Source organism: Pempheris klunzingeri, chromosome 3, assembly GCF_042242105.1.
Source record: "Pempheris klunzingeri isolate RE-2024b chromosome 3, fPemKlu1.hap1, whole genome shotgun sequence".
NCBI classification, from domain to species: Eukaryota; Metazoa; Chordata; class Actinopteri; order Acropomatiformes; family Pempheridae; genus Pempheris; species Pempheris klunzingeri.
This window is the reverse complement of record NC_092014.1, coordinates 10,406,120-10,422,981: the sequence shown is the minus strand read 5'-3', so window position 1 is coordinate 10,422,981 and position 16,862 is coordinate 10,406,120.

Here is a 16,862-nt window from a genome sequence, read left to right as displayed (position 1 = left end):
ATGAGTCCTAAAAGCTTGTGACTCTTCCCAAAGAGCTCCAACCACAAGGCTCGCTCTCTGATCACAGATCACACAGTCGTAGGCTAATAGCTGGCTGCTGTGAGAAAATGGGCCAGAGCCTTTGACACTACAGAGAGACTGAATGACCTTCCCTTCCTCACTTTGTCATTCCTTATTAACCGTCTGACTGTTTTGACTGGAAAACACCTGGTTTCAGCGCCAAGTACAATCCACTGTTTCAGTTTGGGGCCTATGCTGCTGTAATGGGGTTTAAGGCTTTTGGAGCTCGAGCTGAGTGTTTTCACTATGAGCTTTAAATGGTCAAGTGTTCACCAACTGAGCAAACACTGCAGTCCCATTCGAGGATACACTCAGCTGAACAGGTGCAGTCAGCGGCTGAATAAATCACATGGAGCTATTGGAGTCCAGTGCACACAGAAACCTCCATTAAAGACAGATTAATTTACACAGCTCATTCAGAAAGCAAATTACTGTCTAAATGACTGGTGAGGCCAACACCTTCCTGCTGTAGCTTGGTATGGCAGTAATATGAGAGTACTGAGCAGCACATGAGGAAAGAAAAAGGTCAGGCTACTTCAGCTTGTTCATTTGCATGTTGTGGTTTTGTTGCTTTACTGCGCAAATGAGGAGCCACGCCTGCACAGACAAACAGGAAAGATACTGCAAGTCAAAGATCCAACAAGGTCAAAGTCAAAACATTTCAAAATGTTCCACTTTGTACTGAATGTGCTATTTATATGAATCAATACTCAATTTGGGGATAATGTGGGTGACTGAGCATGAAACTAAGTTCAACCTTTAAGGAAAAATGATTTGAATGGAAACAGTATTACTTTTGTGAATGTTAAACTTGTAAATTTAGATTTCTTTCTACTTTAAAAGGCGCTCAGTTGCAAACTGTGATGTCAGTTTCCTGGTCCGACCTATGCAGTGATAGCTTATATATAAAAAGAGTGCATCTGCTGAGCCAATGCTGCTCAGTGTTGGTTGTGATGAAAAATGTAAATGCAACTTATTTGACAATACAGTGTGCATTTGCGTACAGTCAGGGATCAGCGGTGGAAGAAGTATTCAGATTCTTTACTTAAGTAAAACTTAAGAAACTACTACTACTATGAATTATCAGCAAAAAGTACTCATAGTGCAGTAAAGTGGTCCCTCTCCATGTTTTATTATTGTATATCTGATGTCTTTGGATTCATATTGCTGCTTCCTTCATGTGTGTGTTGCATTTTGCTGCTGTTGATGTTTAAGACTGAGCTAATTTTAACTACTACTACTGCGTCACAGTCTATAAAATCATCATGTTTGTTTTAAAGAGTCAACTGTAAGTTTCCTCTGTCGTGGGACTAATAAAGGAATATCTTATTTTAGGAATATCTCATCTTACTTTTCATGAGCTCAGAAACACAGCCCGTGTTCAGCGTTGTGACGACGCATTTACCAGCTGATCCGAGGTGGGTTTTAAATAGTTTATTTAGCTTAAAAAGGAGGAGAATTGTTTTCCAGCCAAAAAGGGAACACTAAATCCTTCAGTTCATTAAAAAATACTTTACATATTACCTAGACAAGAAGAGTATAATAATCTGTATCATAATGATAATAGTAGCAATCTGAAAAGTAAAGCTGTCAGACAAATGTAGTGGAGAAAAAAGTCGAGTGTTTTCCTCTTAGAGGTCCAAGTACCTTAGATTTGTACTTTAGTACAGTACCTGAGTAAATGTACTTATGCACTTAGTTACATGGCAGCACTGTCAGATTAAATCAGGCCAGTTTTAGGCCCAAACTGTGGGGCCGACCCTGGGAACCTGATACAGTTGGGAACAAAAGACAAGCAAGAGTGCTCGGATGCTGGCGAGACTGTTAGGATTCAGGTGAGCAAAGATTCAGTCAAACAGCAAAACAACATGTCGACGAACAGATGGAAGAAAAGAAAAAGAGGGTGATGCTCACAGAGCAAACAAGCCAGTGAACCAAAACCAAAGTGTGAATAAGCGTCTCTTGCTCTTGAGTTCAGTGTCAATCCAGTGGGAGAGCCTCATCTCTGAACTAATGAGAAACATGCGTACTTATTGATAAAACTTATTTCCATTCAGAGGGAAGAGGATGGTAGAGAGTGGTTTTATCAGCCTTCACAAAGGTGAAAATATTGGATATGCTGAAAATTTGCATCGTGTCATGAATCTCCCCGAGGCTTTAGGTATTAAATTCACCAAAAATTCCCCATTTGTTATTTGATTCATTGATCTATTGACATTTCGTAAAGTGTCTAATCCCTACATTTATTCAAATATATGAATATATTTCTAAAATATATGCAATATAAAATCACATCCAACCTCAGCTCACCTATGCTCTAAGGAACTGGAAAAAGAAACCAACTGTGAGAATAAAGGTATGTTCAGAGCGACAATAACACAAACACGTAAATTGAAAATACAACACGCTTGATCAAGTTTCAGATCAGATCATAATCTGCTCATGTGTTTCAACAGGTCAAGGTGTGACTAAGTCCACTGATACGGTCACTGGGTCACATCTTTGTCAGGCATAACCTGAGAAACCTTTTTCACAGTAGCTGGAAACAAACTTTGGAAAAACGAAGTCCCTCCTGGTGTAGTCACTGTGCACTTGTAATTGCACACGTCAGAGGTGATGACCGACTAAACTGTGATCCGTTCAGGCAGATCAAACACAGAAAGGTGATGGCGATCAGCAGACAGGAGGTGATGTGGGGAGCAAAGTATTTGATAAGATGATAAATAGTCATTTTAAAACTATGTTGCAGATGCCTGTGGTTTCAAATAAAGAGCCACATTTCCTCACATGGACGATTAAAGTACATTGTGTGATGGTGATCTCACCTCCAGTTCGTTTAAATCTCACATGACTCACGTTTGCATGCCTGTGCGGTGCACCTTGTTCTCTCATGTCTGATTCACTCCAAAATCTACATTAACACATCTGTTTGAAACAGTTCCCGTTCAGTAAAATCACAGCCTTGCTTGCTTACATCAACTTTGGCAGCGAAGGATCATTTGTACAGCCAATAATGCCTGAATTCACATCAAAGAAACACGCAGGAAAAATGCACTTTACTCGCTCTTAAGACCGAGAATCACATGGAAGTTAAAATCTGGTATATATTGAATCAGTTTTCACACATACAGCTACGACGGTGATAACATGCACAAAGAATGCGATCTTGCAGACAAACACACGTACTCACAAACGTCTGGAGCACAACAACACACATCGGCTGGGTTTGATGAGCTGGAAACCAAATCAATTCCTTCATTGACTTACGGTAAGCCTCAAGACATGCTGGATGGAGGTTGTAGTGCACACAACACATGATGATCACATTACCGAGAGACAGCTCTGCATACGGTTAAAGCTCAGGCACTTAGCAGCATGTCTTACACTTCCATTTTGTTGATTTGTTTACGAAATTCAGAACTAAAACTACACTATAACATAGTTGTATTTAGTTTGATGAATTATAATCCTGGATCAGCTCCCACACAGTGGCTGGGAATGTAACTAGTAAGCCCCAATATAGTGCTGTTAGCCCCTCTTGGCACTGAAAGTAACACCACTGTGGGTATTAAGCTGGTTAACCAGACATGCTAAAGTTAGTAGGCTATAGTACAAAGCACACCGTTTAATCCATTTCTATCACCTATGTTCGTGAGTTTTTGGTTTCTAAGAAGATGGAAAAAAGATAAACTTGCTTGAAGTCGTTCAGTAAGAATAATTTCACAAAAATAAAACAAAGAGGAAGCATATAAAATACTGCCTAAAGTCTCAACGGTATGTGGAGTTTTCCTATTAAGAAACACTTTAAATTAATATTGAAAAAAATCTCCCACACATCTTCAAAGGTAATTATAATTACAGATCACGTCACGTCGCAGATTGGAGGCACGAGTGTGTCCCAGGTTGTAGCCTCCTGAGGGTTTCGGTTATCTCATATTAATTACAACTTAGTGAGGACGCTCAGCCGACAGCCTTTGCAGCGAGAGCTCCTGACACAATTAAAAATGTTCAGCTTCAAAGAGAAGAAGGAAGAGGGAAAATGTTTGCAACCGCTCAAAATGAGGTTTGATGTTCTAAAATTAGTTCAAGAGGCGCTGCCTTGGGAATTAATATGGTAAAGAGATGCATTTTTTTTTTGCAGATTTACTTTTTGATACATGTAACTAATAAATATTAAATAACAAATTGGCTTAAGGATGATTAATTATTCAGAAAGGCAATGAGCATGTTTCTCAGCAGACCAAAGTAGTCGCAGGGATCCTTACATGACATCTCAGTTAATACAGTGTCAGTGAGCCTCGCCAGCTAAGGTCGCCCGTCCATCCTAACCATAGTAACTGTTGTCAAGGTGAGTTTCACTTTCTGTGACTCAAGGGGATTAGCCTGCCTTTATATAGGCTAGGCCTCTCTCTGTAAACAATACAGAGACGGTGCACTGCTGCAGTGCACGCCCAGTTATCAGGCTGAGGGAGGCCACTGCTAATCAGATCAAACCCATTAGCTAACTGCATTAACGTGTTGTGATACTCGACACACAGAATGTGCAGCTCGCCGACGGCTACTGCTCAAGCGGTTTGTCTGAGACCTCTCACACCGAGGAAAAATAGCTCCAGTTGAGATTACTGTGAGGAGCGTACAAGCACTACATACTAAACTAAAATGTTGTTTGTTTTTTTTATTTAACATGCGGGAATTTCTGATTCTGAAGTCAGGTAAGCATTTTGTTTGCTGCCATCTTTGTTCTTTGGGACCAGAAGTGAAGCTTGATTAATTTTTTTGTCCCTGCCCCTGATTGGTTAGGTTTAGCCATGATCCACCTCTCAGGTAATAAATCAAGTGAAGACCTCAATACAAACAGACTTCTGTTTGAAGCCAGTGCAGTCGCCCCCTGCTGGCCATTAGAAAGACTGCAGGTTTAAGGGACTTCCACATTGGCTTCCCTTTTCGGACCCGGAGGCTGCGACCACTTCTTTAATACAGTCTATGGGCTGTACTGAGGCACAGTGATGCTTTGAGCTAAATGCTAACATGAACATGCTAACACATTCCCAACGACAAAGCTAACAAGCTGATGTTTAGCAGGTTTACCATGTCCACAATGTTAGCTTAGCATGTTAGCATGCTAAACACAAAGCAAGGCGGATCAGATTGACATCAGTTGCAGGTATTTGGTCAAAAGCCAAAATAATGGAAAATTTAAAACTTTTGGCCTGATGATGGATTTAAAGATGAGGGATTGGAAAAAAAAAAAAAGTCATTACAATTTCATCCTGAGGGAACAGAAGCATCTACACCAAATTTCATGGCAATCCATCCAACAGCAGTCGAGACATATCGCTGAAAATCATAAACGACAGCATTCAGGTGGCACCACATGAAAAGTCTTCAACAAAAACATAAAGATTCAGCCTCTGGAGACCATGAATGTCTGCACAAAGTGGCTTCAAAACCCATCTAAAAGTTGCTGAGATATTTCACTCCGCAACAGTGGTGGACATTATTATGACGTGAGCTGCTTTGACCCCACACATACTATGAAGGATTCTGAACATGTGCTGTATGTCAAAGAATTTACTCCAGTTAACTTGTAAATCTGTGAACAGAATTTCTTGTTGACGGTTCTTGTTGAGTCTAAATAAACACAGTTCACATACCTTGTCAGGGAGCGAGCAGTCATTTGCTCCGACAGCATTTTTCATGAGGTACAACCATTAGGGCTACTTTAAGGCTCTGCAATCAATATGGTTTGGCGCACACACACACACACACACACACACACACACACACACACACACACACACACACACACACACACACACACACACACACACACACACACACACACACACACACACACACACACACACACACACACACACACACACACACACACACACACACACACAGCGTAAGAGGCCATCTACCTCTCTTCATGAATAATGAATCAGTCTCTGCTGACCCATCTGCCTCGCGATTAAGACCCCCCAACTGCAGAAACAACAGCACTGAGACAGTCCTACTCCAGTAAACACATCCTTTAGCTGCTGATGTTTTGCACCAGAAGACGAAAAATGTATCCGAACTCTGATAAAATAAAAGCTCTAAGACAGTGATTCCCAACCAGTGAGTCACAAAATGGTTAACAAAGGTTAAAAAGATGAAAAACATACCTCTGCTACATAAAGTGTTTATTTTTAACAGACATTTTTTATTGTTGCTACTTAATTGTGAGATACTGGATCGTCTCTGCATCTGTGCAGCATTTCACTTTATTTTAAGCTTTCTCTTTGTATTTTGAGATGCTTTCTTCTTAAAAACCTCTGAAAAGGATCAGGTATGAGCCGCCATAAATCAAACCCAGCCACTACATTATGAAACTGTATGGTGTCCGATTTTTTTAGTAACAAGTATAGCTTCCATGTGTATGCCTCTCAGTACTCCATTAGTACTTAAAAACTACAACTCCCAATAGGCGGAGCCTTTAACAGCAGGGTGTGCACAGGTGTATTACATACTGCCAGTGATTAGAATGGGATTAGTTATTTTTACCTGCCCTGTCCATTGGTGTATCATGTATGCTCTGATGAGGGTATGATACAGAACAGATCTTAGTGTGCAGAAATCTCTTTTATCACTTGGCACTTTTTGATGCTTGCTTCTCAACGATGCAGGATGACCTCTGCTCCGACTGGAGCAGAGGTCATCCTGCAGTATTGCAGAAAATATCCTCACAACAGCTGTAAGTTTTTAAAAATTATGTTCTAGGTTTTTCAAAGATCGCCAGCCATTCCTTTTTCAGAAAACAGATCTTTAGGTCTGTGGCTCAGACATTAAGGGCTAACAGTGTCCTATTAGAGCACTGAGGTTTCCTCTTTCCTGTGGCCTTCACAGCGTCACCTCCCTGCAGCCTGAAAACCTTGTACAAGAACACGGTGAGCTCGACATTGCACAAATCCAGACTCTCTCTCTCAGTTTTTTTTTAGTAATCCCCTCCCTGTTTGCCCCACGTGGGAGCAGCACCAGATAATCCTCAAACAGTCGGACAGCTGTCATGTAAGAAACGTGCAGGACAACCTGCCGCAAATGATCTGAGTGACAGTGAAGATAAAAAAAATCACAGACTGGAAATACAAACACGCTACTGTTTTAAGCTACTGTTTACAGAGTCATTATGCTCTGCTGTGTAAGTGGCCCTGCCCTGCAGTGACAAGAAACAGCAGGAGCTGGTTTGTTGGGGGAAGCTGGTGGTCTTTAGGCGGTCTGTGTGTGACAATAACAGTGAGAGGTTCTGCGGTCACGTGCAGACTCTCCGGTTACATAACAGCATTTTAGGATTTTCAAACCATTGTCAGGACAAGTACAGTAATCATCCTTAACATCCACCAGCAGATTGTTTCGTAAAGCCTGTACACCAAAATATGGCAGATTCGGTTTGGCTGCTGCCTCGAGCGCATCAAACACAAGCGATTCACAAAAATAAAAATCCATCAGTAAAACATCTCGCTGTGATTTCAAGGATCAGATTTGATTACAGTACAAAGTGCCAGATCATGAATCCACTTAAAATGTCAGCATCTGCCTACTTGACAGAGAGTGTTGTTGATGAGGCGTAATTATCACATCAGTCACTGCTCACACGTCTGCGGATCAGACAACAATCTCGCTGCAAAGAGAGAGTAAGTGAGGAATCGGGCAAAACAGAAAACTACTCAGCAACTACTCCAATAATAGATTAATATCTTGCGTAAAATTTGAAATGTGTCTAAAGCTTCTCAAATGTGAGGATTTGCTGTTTTGTAACATGGAATATTTTGAGTTTTAAACTGTTGGTCAGACAAAACAAGAACGACATCACCTTAAGCAAGTTCAGGAAATTGTGACGGGTGAATAATCAATAAAAAGCATCTGTTTTAGCAGACTTAGAATTTATTTAAACACCCCACAGTCTTATTGGCTCTGGTCAGTGTGACCACTATCTTGCAGTGGACAATGTAACCTAATGATATTGCTGAATTACAGACTTAAATGAGCGAGTCTGCTGATTCTATGATTCTTTTCTACCAGTGCTACTGGATTTTAGCATTTACCATTGTCCAGTAACTGTCAATAGCTAGAGTGGTCACTGTTTGGCAAAGGTTGCATTGTGTGAATTTAATGACCCAACTGCGTTTTTACTAAAATGCAATTAAAACACCAGATTATTCCTTTTTCTAAAGATAAAAGATTTTTTTTTTTTCCCCAAGATTTTTTGGCCACATACAGCTTTATCAGACGGTAGATAGTTGAGAAACGGGTGACATGCAGCAAAGGGCCACAGGCTGGAATCAAACACGGGTCGCCGAGGTTAGGCCATGAGTCTTAACGGTATGTGCTGCACCAGAGCGCCGGGAAAGATTTTTAAAGACAAAATCCTAAAAAAAAAAAAAAGAACTGTTCCACATGTTTCTGTCCTTCATATAAGGACTGTTATCACAGACATTAAAAGTCTGCATCAGTTGTTTCATTGACAGTTTGAGAACAGCTGCTAGCAAAGCACAAACACCATGAAGTCACCTGGGCCTTCATCACCCTTAGTGCTGAGTGAACGCCGTGGGGCGTGGCGGTGGACTGACCACTGCGGGCTTTGTTCTGGAGGTAAAATCGTGTATGAGGCATCATTTAGTGGCGACATCAGGTTCACCATCACCACCACCTCAGGGCACGCCGTCTGGTTTGAATTTAACGGTGAAGCAACAGAGGACATGAGAGATGATCTCATTCACCCTTAAGCTGTTTCCAACTTGTTTCTAAATCAGTGATATAATCCAGCATTAAGGGCAAATAGGAATACATGACACACACACACCGTTTCAGCTGCAGCTAGGGGACAAAAATACACACATTTATTTAATCAATTTGTTGGTTCCAGCTGCTCAAATGTGAGGATTATGTGTTTTATCTGTTTCATACTGTTGTAAATTTAATAGCTGTGGGTTTTGGACAAAACAAGCAATTTGAGGATAGTATCTTTGGCTCCTTGATGTTGTGATAGTAGTGGTAGTATTTTTTATAGTAGTATTTTTTTCAGATTTGAACGACTAGACTAGACCGTAGCAGTACATATTTTCTATATCTCCTCGTGTCTCCTGTGACATTGTAAGTTTCCCCACTGTGTGACTAATAAAGGAATATCTTATCTAAGTGATGATACTAAAACAATGATTGGTCACTTACCTCGATATTGATCATAAACCTACAGGATATTACCACCTTGATTTGTCCTCAGCGCGCACACACACGCACACACACCTCGACAGCCTGACCTAGTTACGTAATGACTTACCACCTTTTAATTGGTTTCTTCACCTCTGTGTGGAGTAACACCTGATGATCCATTAAAATGCCACAAACTTGACACATTCTGCAGTCCTAACGCTGCTGGGAGAGCAGCCTGTACGTTATCTGGGCATCAGGAACAGTTGGACTTTATAAGCAACTGCAACTAATAAATGATGAGGACGGCCCAGTAGCCAAGGAAGTGTAGACGCTTGAATTTCCATATTTAATGGGCATTTTAAACACTTGTTCGTGTTGGACTAACAGTCCCAAACCCTGTCTATCAGTGAAGATCATGTGATGTGATTGAAAGCTCCGGCTGAACTATTAAGTAGATCTAAAGACCATACAAGACCACAAAAAAACAGCATTAGCATATTTTTCCATTTGAGAGAAGAATCAATGAATTAATGGTATTTTTGATTATAAGAAAAGAATTCTCACAATTGTTGCGCATTCTTCTGTCGATCAACTTGTGAATTAATCTATTTGTTTCAGCTCTAGTACAAGATGTCCAACTCATTACGTCTTATTCCTCCACAAGATTGAAAGCTCTACACCCGCTGTGCTCACTGCAATCTTTACAGTAAACACCAACAGGCTTCTGAGGTAATCAAATCACACAGTTTGTCTAGAATACATTCTACACCTCCTTTTATTTGGTAAAGGCTTTATTGCACATAAGCATAGACATATTGCCTAAGGGTCAACACAGCGCTCAGGTCTAAGGGCCTGTTTGCTCAAAAGCACGCCTTCAATTCACAGCAGTTATTACAGCAAGTAGGACTTTGATACCTGTGACCAGCGGCGAGTTTGTGTGTCATCTCAGAAACCTGAACGCAGCTCTAGTTACTGTTTTGACGTGGGTGACAGCGAGATATAGCACAAGATAAATGGAGCTTATTTCACAGGAAGGAGCTCAGGAGAAAAACAAGAAGTCTTTGCTTCTGGTGAGTCTGCAGAACTGAGCTTCTTACATAGCAAACTGCACAAGTCACAGGTTGGACAAAGTGGGAGAATCTCAGGTATGTGTTAACAGCCTGAGTGATAACATGCCAGAGATACAGGGTGGCTTTTTACAGCCCAACATGAAAGTACACAACGGATTTCACCAGAGACAGAGTAGAAATAAATAGAAGAGAGCACAATGTCTTCAAATACCACAAGCTCCTCATTAAAAAAAAAGTCTAAAGACCATGAAGACGTGTTGCTTCGCCCATGTTTAAAGGGTGAGGTTCTGTTTCCCCACAAGCAAAGATGTGTCGCAAACTCATTAGTCTAATGTTCATTTTGGCAGGAGTTTGCCATTAGGTGGATGACAGGACGACAGATCTAGTGCTGGCATGACACCTCGTCACTCCACACCAACACCAAGAGTCATGACCCACGTTGTCACACTTCTGAGGCCCAGCGCAGTGCTGCCTTTTGCAGTCTGAAACAGCATTCGGGTGGAGGTAAAGGCAAAGCTGATGATTCAACATTCAGAATGCGGGTTACTTAGATTAGAGGTCTTCACACATTTTCTTATCAAGCGCCTACATTTATATTTGCACCAGACCACAGTCACCTTATCAAACATGTCTGCACCATCCTGCAAAGCCAAAGTAGTAGTAACTGACCTCACTGTTAATGAGCTGGGACAGAGAAGTGGGAAGTATGTTTTTAAGTTTAAGAATGAGCAAAATGTTAAATCTACAGCCTAAACACGACCTTTAATTTGTTAAGGAATAGTTAAACTGTTGGGGAAAATGTGATAGTTTGCTCTTGCTGAGAGATAGATGAGAAGATCGGTGCTACTCTCATGTCAGCGCCTTTGTACCCCGCTGTAGCTCCATGGCCGGGTCTCTCATTCGTTCTGTACACAACTCCTGACTGACGTCCTCTCTTAGCTTTTGGTGCAACCGTATTGGCTCAGTAGTTTAGCCGAGTCTGTCGCTGGGCAGCAGCTCTGACTCGTTTTTCTGCTCCGTTTCACTGCCAAGGGTTTATTCATTGAACGATTCACAGACTCACACACACTAAGATGCAAATACGACCTTCCCAGCAACCAAAACAAATGGACGGAGAAGTTTTGTTCTCTGCTCAGGACACCAATACTCCACTGTGCCTTTACATAGCAAATAGTTTGTACTGCTATAATAATGTTCTGAGTGTCGTATAGAGAACCTTTAAGTTGGGTGGAGTTACGTTCCTTAACTGTTTCTTAGCGACAGGACAATACGTAACCCTTTAGTTAAATCTTAAACATGCAGCGTGTTTCTTAGTGAGCTTTAGAGGTGTCAGCAGGCATATTTCTGTAGTATTTTGCAAGCAAAGCTAGCTGGCCTCCGTGTTTCCAGCCTTTATGCTAAGCTACGCTCCAAGCTTAAATTCTGTGCTTAAAGCACAGACATGAAAGTTGTGTTGATTTTCTCATCTAACGCGCAGAAAGAAAGCGTATTTATTAGTGTATTTCACACAATGTTGAGCTGTCTCACTCCAAGTTCACAGAACTACACGGCTCTTGTTGTGCCATAAACCATGCTAATGAAAATAAGCAAAACGTCCATAAATATTAATGCTGAATGATTGGCCGGACCAATTTTAAACTGCACTCCAGCTCCGACACTCTGCCGGCCCCGGACCTGCCCCCCTGGAGGTGATGTGCCGTGCCACATTGGAGGAGTCAACTGGCACAAAGTCCTTCATTTCTCCCACTGATCCACATGTGGTGACCATTAGACCCGGGTCATTAAAACTGGAGCTCTCAAACTGCTTTTTCTTTGTCTTGAGTTTGTTAATGTTCATCCAGACAGAAGTGAGTAAAAACAATGGATCCAAACCATCTGGTGAACTGGTGGATGGACAGAACAGAGCCACCCGCAAAGCAAAATTAATACATTTCACCTGACTAATGTTTGCAGGCATGAAGACATGAAGTTTACATTAACTGAATGGGTAGAGTACAGTACATTCTGCATGTATGCCAAGATACTGTCTCTGATGGGACTAATGAATCAGGGGTTGCGACCAACAATTATTTTCATACATTATTATTTTTTTTCCAATTAATGAGACTTTAGACATCTTCAGATAATCAAATTAATAATTAAAAATCAAAATATATTTGATGTAAGGTGAAGAAACCTGAAGAGTTAATCAATCATGGCTATTCTTGGGGATTACTCTTCTTTTTTTTTTTTAATGACATTTAGATTAACCAACTCATAGTCTTCATACTACAAATGAATATTACGTAGTTCCAGTAGTTTTCGAGCACTAACAGACAGCTCTTTGTTTTTATCATCTAAAATAATTACAATCAGTGGAAACCACTGAAATTGAGATGTGGGGAAGCTTCAGGTGCCTGTCAGATAAAAAAAGAATGTATTTATTTAGAGATAAAACAATTAGTTAATTAATATTTTAGTCAATTGACAGAAAGTTATCAACTATTTTGATCATATATTGCTTATTAGATTCTTTTTCTTAAGATAAATACAGAACATTTGCTGCTTCGGGTCTCTCGGGCACTACGATTTGATGCTTTTAATATACTAATACACGTATTTAATATACGTGATAGAAACAAATGAAAGTTTTTTTGGGGGGCCGTTGGTGGAATAAAACAAGAAATCTGAAGATTTCTCCTTGGACTGTGAAATCATAATGGCCATTTTCCACCTTTTTAGCTAAAATGATTAATGGAGAAAATAATCAGTCAACGATAAAAAAATTTTGGACTCATAATGGACCAACTGAAGCTCCTTAAAGATCAGTAATCAGTATTGTTGCAGATTCTACTCGTCTTTTCGGCTCTATATACAAATATTTGTGCAGTTTCTGTAGATTTTTGTGAAAAAACTCAATCCATGTAACTTTGTTTTTTAGAAAAATGTTGTGACTGAGCTCTAAAAATAATTCACTGGTTTCTAAAGTGAGATGTGGGGAAACTTCAGGCATCCTCCAAACAAACTAAAGATCAGACCTGAGTTTTATTCAGAGCTGAAACAATCAAGATGATTAATTTATCATTTAACAGTTTGCTGCTTCCAGCTTCTGCTTTTCCATCGGATAGGACAGCAAAATTAACACATTGGAGTTTTTCCTGACATTTTCTTGACAAAGCGTTAGTTCCTCTCCACATTGATCAGATTCATTCAAAGCCACGTCAGTGACTAAAAGGTCGTTTAGAAACGTGAGTCTGATCAGTTTGAGCAGCAGCTGTGCACTTCACTTCTGAATCCGACCATAAAACAACACGCTGCATCCACTCACAGGGATTAAAAACACCATTAAAGAAGCTCACTGACAGGTGGAAGCACACGTGTATTTTAACCTGCACGCTGCCTCACAGGAACCGCATGAAACAGCCTCAAACTCTCCTGCAGCCTGGAGTTGAGCTGTGTGTTTTCCTGGCCGCTCGGAGGAGGCTGTGGAGCCGCATGGCAGCGCTGCAGCTCGGAGCCACGCTGCAAAGTGTGCAGCCTGAAATAAAACTGTCCGATTCCCGGCGGTGCAGCCGGTTTAGCGACATGCACCGACCAGCACGGCTGCAGCAGGGACACACACCGAGCCAGGCTGAGGCAAACTCACCTTCGAGACGGTCATATGGTGCGGGATGCGTCGGCAGGTGGTGGTGGTGGTGGTGGTGGTGGTGGTTTCCCCTGAAGAGGAGCCAGAGAAGTGCTGCTGCTGCTGCTGCTGCTGCTGCTGCTGCTGCTGGTGGTGGTGGTGGAGGTGGAGACAAGTCGGGTTATAACACCAGTGGCTGCTGCATGGTGGTCATTTAAAAGTCATGACGCCCGGCTGTGACCTTGAGAGTCCCTAAAAGAAAAAAAAAATAATAATAATAAAAGCTCAGAGGCAGAGCATGTCCCTCCTAAACACAGCGCACAGTCACCATGTAGGAGAAAAAAAAGAAAAACAGGAGGTGGAGGAGGGCGGAGGATGAGGAGAGATGGGAGCACAGGATGCGACGAGAGGAGGAGGAGGAGGAGGAGGAGGAAGGAGGGGCGAGGCAATCCAGGTTCATTTATTAAAGGGTGATCGCAAAAAATATTACTAGAGGCTTTAAAAACTCATTTCCTAACATCAAATGATGTTAAAGCCCCTCAGACCATGTGCAGAAATGAGGCCAAATAAAAGAAGGCATATGAATTCATGTCAATATTATATATATATATATATAAGAATCTTCCCATGGTTGGTGGTTTAAATCATGTATGTGTGAACCATACACATGCTGTAGTGTAATCATGTGCTGTTTTTACTTAATTTTGTTCATTTACAGCAACAAAACTATAGGACTGACTCATTATTTACACATTATACTTACACACATTGTGCATATTTAACAAGTTTCTTATAAAATAAGATTTTTTTTTGTCCTACATCATTGTTGTAGGTTTTGTAGGCCTCTAAAAATAATTCATGGTTACTGGGATGAGATGTGTGGAAGCTTCCAAGCAAACTACTGAAGAGTTCCTTTATAATTAGTCTTAATCTCTATATTTGGAGTTTATATTTAAGGACAGTCAAGTTTGAGCTAGTTTTTTGTAGCCCATAGGTCATACACAGTGTTGGTCATGTCGGTCAAACTTAACTTCACACTCAAAAATGTCGTGACTTCACTTTAGATTAATCTTAATATGTTTTTTGTTTTATTGTTCTTTTTTGAATGCTTGTTTCATAGTTTAGAATGTATCTTTAAACCATGTATATCATGCTTTTATATCAAACCAAAACTATCTGTATCTCAAAAGTACAATATTGTTTATTAGGTTTATTTTTACAGGCTTTGTCTATTCACACAAGTTAAAATTGTATATCTTTGTCTTTCCTGCCTGAAATCAAACAATTAAACATATAAATAACAAAAGAAATCTGTGTGCAGGGAGAAGAAAAAAAGGCCAAAAGGGCTCCTGCATTACTTCTATCTAAATAATGTAAATTGAATTTACACCATTAAAGATCTACGGCACATTATGTGACTTTAAACCACATTTTATATCATAAATCAAGTTTTAAAACCCTGTTTTTTCTGTTAATATTTGTGCATATGTGTTTCATATTGCTAAAAAAAAAGAAAGGTTTATAATCTAGATGGCACACAGTAAACCTGGAGCACAGGATGATGATGATGATGATGATGATGATGATAAAGCTGTGATGTGCAGCCTTACTGTGTGTGAGCTGTATTTGACGGGTGCTCTAAGGCGACAGGGAACAACGTACACAGAGCAGCACAGAAGAAGAGGCTCCCACATCAGATTGGCCTCAGGGCCCTTAAGCATGTGTAACTGGTGAAATGCAGCCAGTGCAGCGTACAGCTGTCACACACTCACCACACGGTACATATCATAGTGTTCTGCATGAGCTCTGTATAGTCTGCTTTGTGTGTGATGCTCAGGCCGTCCTATTAAAAGCACACTGGGCACCAGAGCCTTAACTGATGGTGGAAACTTCATGAAAGAAATATGCAACATTCACTCCGTGCATGATAGATAATGATGGATGGTGTTTAGATAATTAAACACAGATTTTCAGCTCTCACCAAACACAGTGCGTTCTGTTTAAAAACTCACTTTTGGAACCGTAACATTGGCAGAAGTTTAAAAAGTCGCATCAGAATAGTCTTTAGGCATCTTTTAAACATTTGTAACCCATGTTTGTTCTGATCCTCCCTGCGCTCCTTATATAATACGTTAAAGAACACACAATGAGACTTTTTGTGAGTGACGTTTGGTGCACGTCTTAATTTCAGGGCGTTTGTTGCCCCCCAGTGTTGAAACTCAGCCATCACACGAGGGTGCATGAGAGCAGGGGGCCACCCTGAGGGTCAACAGGGGCCTGACATGGCTACTGTGCACACGCCCTTACACAAGTACACTTAGTCAGTTGTTTTACTTATTATATTAAATCTATAAAGAAAGAAGATGACAATAATCTGTGAATAAGACAGTGTTGCTCCAGTTGGTGTGTGTTAAATAAGACTTACTAATGTTCAAAGAGGAATTTGTTAATTTTATTTACATCCAAATTAATAATAATTTACTATTAATGAATGAATGATAATAATAACTGCTGACTTCATATGTGAATGTACATTTCTCACAGGATGTTTGTTTCTTTCCACCTCCCAAAGTCTGATGCAGCAGCGTATCTGGCTGCTATGATTAGTGGATTTTCTTCACATGACTACATAACCTCACATCTTCAGAACTACATAAGGGTGCAAAGACATAAATCAAAATTTAAATTAACCCTAAAAGTAAACCAGCTCGAAGGGAAGTTCAGGGAAACATACTGAGGTGTCAGAGTTCCTCTCAGTCTGCCTGTCCTGTGCTACGGGTTTGTCAAGTACAGCACCAACACTTCATGTATGAGTCCTGGTGCTGCGTTAACAGCAGAAAGCCTAATTTACCGGGGCTGTATGTGGCAGCTTTACTTGCTACTAATAGGCCAAGGCCTCAGATAGTGAATAATACACTACACAACAAAGTCCA